Here is a 5810-nt window from a genome sequence, read left to right on the forward strand (position 1 = left end):
CAAGAAACATGGCTACACTTTCAGGCAGTTCCCTCCAGCCTCTCTGTTACACCTTAACTAAAAAGGTGATATCCATTTGATGTGTAAGAATAACTTCTAGGATAACCTCTTGTCTCTGTTTGGAATCTCTCAGCCATTGACACTTTATTTTGTCTCATTTCTCTCTTCCCCCTTTTGGTCAAGAAGGGTTTCTCAATTCCTTGGTGCTCATTCTAGGATTTCTGTCCCAAGTTTCCAGGAAGGTTCACACCCCTGGGAGTCATGTCCCATGTAGAGAGGGGAAGGGCAGTGAGTTTGTTTGTTGTGTTGGCTGAGAAAGAGAGGCCACATCTGAGCAACAAAACAGGTTCTCTTGGGGGTGGCTCTTAGGCCTAATTTTAAGTAGCTATTTTTAACATTGATTCTGTGACCAGGAGCCATCATCTTTCCCTCTCTCCAATTACTTTTAATGTTTTTCTCCTTTTCTGAACAGGGTAATGGGGATAACCAATAGCAGTGTTAATGGACAATTCATCCTAGTGGGCTTCTCTGACCAACCCCAGCTGGAACAGATACTCCTTGTGGTTGTTTTGGTATCCTATCTCCTTACACTTTTGGGAAATACAGTCATTATTTTGATCACCTCTATAGATCCCAAGCTCAAAGCACCCATGTACTTTTTCCTTACTCAATTCTACCTATTGATATCTATTTTACACTACCACTAGCATTGTGCCCCAGCTTCTGTGGAACCTAAGGGGACCAGCCAAGACATCACGTCCTTGGGCTGTGCTGTTCAACTCTATGTCTCCCTGGCACTGGGCTCTGCTGAGTGTGTTCTCCTAGCTGTAATGGCTTTTGATTACCATGCTGCCATTTGCAAACCTCTCCACTGTGCAGCTGTGATGAATCCATCACTGTGCTGTGCTCTATCAGGAATTGCATGGCTGAGTGGAGCAGGAACCACTCTCATCCAGGGCACTATCACCCTCTGGCTGCCTCACTGTGGACACCAGTGGCTCCATCATTTCTTCTGTGAGGTGCCTTCCATGATCAAGTTTCCATGGGTGGACATCCAAGCTAATCAATTCAGCTATTTGTTGCTTCATTGGTCTTCCTGCTCTTTCTCTGAGCCCTGATACTGATGTCCTATGGATATATAGACAAGGTAGTCCTAAGGATCAGATCAGTCCAGGCCTGTAGCAAAGCTCTTGGAACATGTGGCTCTCACTGCATAATGGTGACCCTCTTCTATGGAACACCACAGCAATCTATATCCAGCCCAAAAGCTCCTATGCCCACTCATGGGAAAGTCATCTCCCTCATCTATATGGTAATGACACCAACCCTCAACCCTCTCATCTACATGCTGAGAAATAAGGATGTGAAAGGAGCACTGAAAAGACTATTTCACAGAGACCTAAACTCACAAAACATGATGCAGAGCACACACAGTGATCAATTTTATGACAAAAAGGAACCCTGAAGGTCTTGTGTATTCCTTCACTCAAACACTTTACCAGGCTATGGGTGTGCTTTTCAGTCTAAATTATTGTATTTCACTTGACCTCAGAAATAACTATCCTCTCAAATCTCTTTCCCAGGCTTCTTTTTTACCCTATGTAGGGCAGCATTTTCCCAACATCACTTACCTTTCAGTTACAACATTTCCTTTTCTCCTGGTCCCTTCCTTCCTGCTTTCTTTCTCCAGCCTTCCTACATTTTTTTCTGTCTTTCCTTCTTGCATCTTTTATTTATTCCTTTCCCATATCAGTGTGATGTGCTGAGCGAGTGTTTTCCCTCTTATTTCTACATTAAATCCTTCCCCATCAATATTTTTAACAATTCTGGAAAATACTCTTTCTCCAAAGAAAATTTACCATTTGCCACAATGAATATCATTCATTTGGCCTGTGGGGTAGAGTGGAGAGGTTAAGCTAAAAAATTTGAATTTTAACTCCACAACTTCCTTTTGAACTAATCTAAGTTTTTGGTTAACTTTTTTGTTTCCAAATTTATTTAAGAGTCAAAAAGTACTGAGCTCCATTATTATGCTGATTAAAAGATTAAAAAGGTAATATGGGTAAATCATCTGGTAAGATGTGATCAACAAATATTATTTAATATCTTCACAATTTTCTACCCATCTGATCATAGTATTCCCTTTATTTTGATCTATGTCCATTACCTTCAAGTGTATCTTATAAAAATTCTTACAGACTAGATAATTAGTTGTCTTCTAATTTTTATATCTGAATGGAGAAGCCACCACCTGAAAATAAGTTAACCTTTATATTATCATTATAATATGAAAACCATATGGTTAATTTTCTCTGATTACTTATAGAAAGCATGCCATATTTGCTTTTACTGGTTTTAACAGAAGTCAAGGTGTCATTTCCAAAAGGACAGATATTGTAATGCGGCAGCAAAGAGTGATATTTCATCTCTCTGAGTTCTTACATTTATTTCCAGCTGCAAAACTCTAGGTAAATTACTTAACAATGTGGATCTTCAGTTTCTGCACTTCCGAAATGAGAAGAAACTCAAAGATTTCTTGTAAATAACTCTAGAAGATAGTTAAACAGTATGTAGTAAGAACTCTGAAAATGTCCATATCATTAGTAAACCATCAAAAAATATTCTTAATAATGATCATGGTGACAGATTGAATGGCCTTAACACCCTATATACACATTTTCTGCACATAAATTATGTGTCACCATTAATACACTACAAAAGTTCACTTGCGATAATCAAAATGAGTTTTGCTTTTGACATGTGGCCAAATATGTTAGTTGTTTGATATAAATGTGTACTGTTTCATAGGCAAGTGGACTGTAATGATCTACCATAGCCTAATGGTTTTTGCTTATCTATAATAGTTGGATTGCCCTTAGATTTCTGTAATTTCCCATTCCCAGCATCTGGTAGGAAATGTATTCTTCTCACTAAAGTAAAGCTCTAACACTAAACAAAGATATCCTTATCTAAACATAATGAAGAATGCTACATTTTTAGTCATTTAAAACTATTTATAACCTGTTTCACCAGCTATTCACCATATCAGAATAGTTCCTGATTTGCAAATTTCCCTACAAAGTTATTTCAACATTACCCATTATATCTATATTAGCCATCATGTTGTTTTTTCCTTATATTTAGTATTTGTTAACCCCAAATCATCTCTTTCAATTGTTCTCATAATTTCTTTTTTACATTTTAAAAAATTGCTTGCTCAATTCCTCATTTTAAAACAATAATTTTCTATGAAAAAAGGGAACTTGATCTTTGCACTTTAAGAGCTTCCTTTTAGATGAAACTATTATACAAAGACCTGAAGAAAAAAGTAAACAAGCCATTAATCAAGATATTAATAAGATTCATCATTCACTCAATCAGTATTGATTTATATACTATGGTACATTTATCCCTTTGAAGGATATAAAAAATCAGAAGACGTCTAATTGGCATTGTTCACAAACAGTATATAATCTGTGTATAAGAGATATGCTATGATTTATGAAACTGTTAAAAACCAATTTAAGGTCATACTAGATGCAAATTATATGCAAAAATTTAGTTTATTTATATTTTATTGCAGTTTGTATTCTAATTGGGTTGCATGCACGTTCGGAATGATATTCATTAATTATTTATTTGGGAGGGATGATGTATTAGTTAGGGTTCTCTAGAGAAACAGAATCAACAGGGAACACTTGCAAATATAAAATTTATGAAAGTGTCTCATGTGACCGTAGGAACGCAGAGTCCAAAATCCACAGGGCAGGCTGCGAAGCCGATGACTCCAATGGATGGCCTGAATGAACTCCACAGGAGAGGCTCACCAGCCAAAGCAGGAATGGAACCTGTCTCCTCTGAGTCCTCCTTAAAAGGCTTCCCATGATTGGATTTAGCATCACTAATTGCAGAAGACACTTCCCTTTGGCTGATTACAAATGGAATCAGCTGTGGATGTAGCTGACGTGATCATGACCTAATCCTATGAAATGTCCTCATTGCAACAGACAGGCCAGCGCTTGCCCAATCAGATGAACAGGTACCACAACTTGGCCAAGTTGACACCTGTCCCTAACCATGACAGATGTGAAACATTACTATGATTCTAAGAATCAAAACTACTTAAAAAGATACCCCCCCCCAAAAATAGCCTCTTCATCATCCCTACTAACTCATCCCATTCTCTTTTTCTTCCCTTTATCATTCATCCATTGAAGGAAACTGCTCTTTTTAGCTTCTCAGTTTTCTTTCTTGTGTTTCTTTTACCCCCAAATAAGCAGATATGCATGCATATTTTATTTTATCATCTTCTTTCTTACATGAAGGGTAGCCTACTATAGACATTCTTTTATACTTTGCTTTTATCAATTAACAGCATATTATGGAAAACACTCAAATTCCTTACATAGTGAATGCTAAATGGTAAAAGTATTGACTCATATCAGCCTATTATAAATTAAAAAAAACTATTGTACGTTCTATATTAGCCACTTAAAGAATAATAAATGATGTGTTGCAAACAAACTAATATGTAAAGGAATTGAAAATATAAGAGGGCATTTCTTTTAACAAAAATATGTAAATGCAAGAGAATAAAATAATCTATAAATTAGACAAACAGAAAAAGGAGAGTGCTTTCAAACCCAAGCAAAGCACTAATTACATAAATATATATGGCCTAAATTCTCCAAATAAATACAAAGATTTTCATAGTCAATTAAAAAAACCAAATTAGGATACAATTTCCTTTTAAGAATGTAAAAATAAAAATGAGAGTAAAAGCAAAAAAACAGAAGTATATGAAAACACTAGCCAATACAAAGTTGGCAATGTCATTGTAATTTTAGAAAAGCAGTCTTCAAAGGAAGAAGTATTACCAGAAATAAGAAAGGACATTTCATAATGATAAAATATTTAGTCCACCAGAAATTTATAATAATCCTGAATTAATATAAATTCAATAATATGACTTCAAAACATGAAGTATACTGAAAAATGAGAAATAGATGAATCTGTACGTATAACTGGAGATTTCAACACACCACTGAATAACAAATAGAAAAAGTATAAAGTACTAATATAAATGAGTAATGCTTTAGAAAGTATGAAATGCACAATTAACAAAAAATATGTGATAAGTACACCTACAGGTCATTAAGCCAACAACAGCAAACAAAAGCTTTTCAAGAAAATATTTAGGTAATGTCGACCATATATTGAATAATAAAGTAAATCTATACACCTAAATAATTTAAAATCATAAGAGCATTTAACCTTACAAGTAAATCAAGATAGACATTGATAACATATAAAGGACAAGGTATTAGTGTGCTTAATATAAGAAATTTTCAAACGTAAAGAAGAGGAGACTGAATAATAATATAAGGTAAGCCCATGAATATAACAATTCATCATTAACAATTTCAATTACTTGGCCAATTTTATTTTCTCTATTTCTCCCCACACTATTGTGCTGTTATTTGTAAAAGTAAATCCCAGGCATCATTTCATTGCCAGGATAAATAATTCAGAATGGAAATTGATGATATTTTCTGAATGTAACCTACCAGCCCAAGTCCAGGTTTTCCTGTCTTAAAAATGCCTTTTGTATTTGGTTTGTTAAAATCAGGATGCAAAGTTCCATGTATTTCATTGTGTCAATAAGTTTCTTAATATATAACAAGGGTCTGTAAACACTTTCTGTTAAGGCCAAATCGCTAACATTTTGGGTTTTAAGGCCCATACAGACTTTGTAGCAATCACTAATCTCTTCCATCTTAGCTTGAAAGCTTAGACAAAATGGAAATGAA

The 5810-nt window shown here is 35.0% G+C and overlaps 1 pseudogene; it reads left to right on the plus strand.

The window, feature by feature from the left end:
- The first annotated feature begins 476 nt into the window (after positions 1-476).
- Positions 477-1465, plus strand: LOC143683155 (olfactory receptor 2G3-like; annotated as a pseudogene).
- Positions 1466-5810: the final 4345 nt, after the last annotated feature.

The sequence above is a fragment of the Tamandua tetradactyla genome, chromosome 5, assembly GCF_023851605.1.
Source record: "Tamandua tetradactyla isolate mTamTet1 chromosome 5, mTamTet1.pri, whole genome shotgun sequence".
In the NCBI taxonomy this organism is placed as follows: Eukaryota; Metazoa; Chordata; class Mammalia; order Pilosa; family Myrmecophagidae; genus Tamandua; species Tamandua tetradactyla.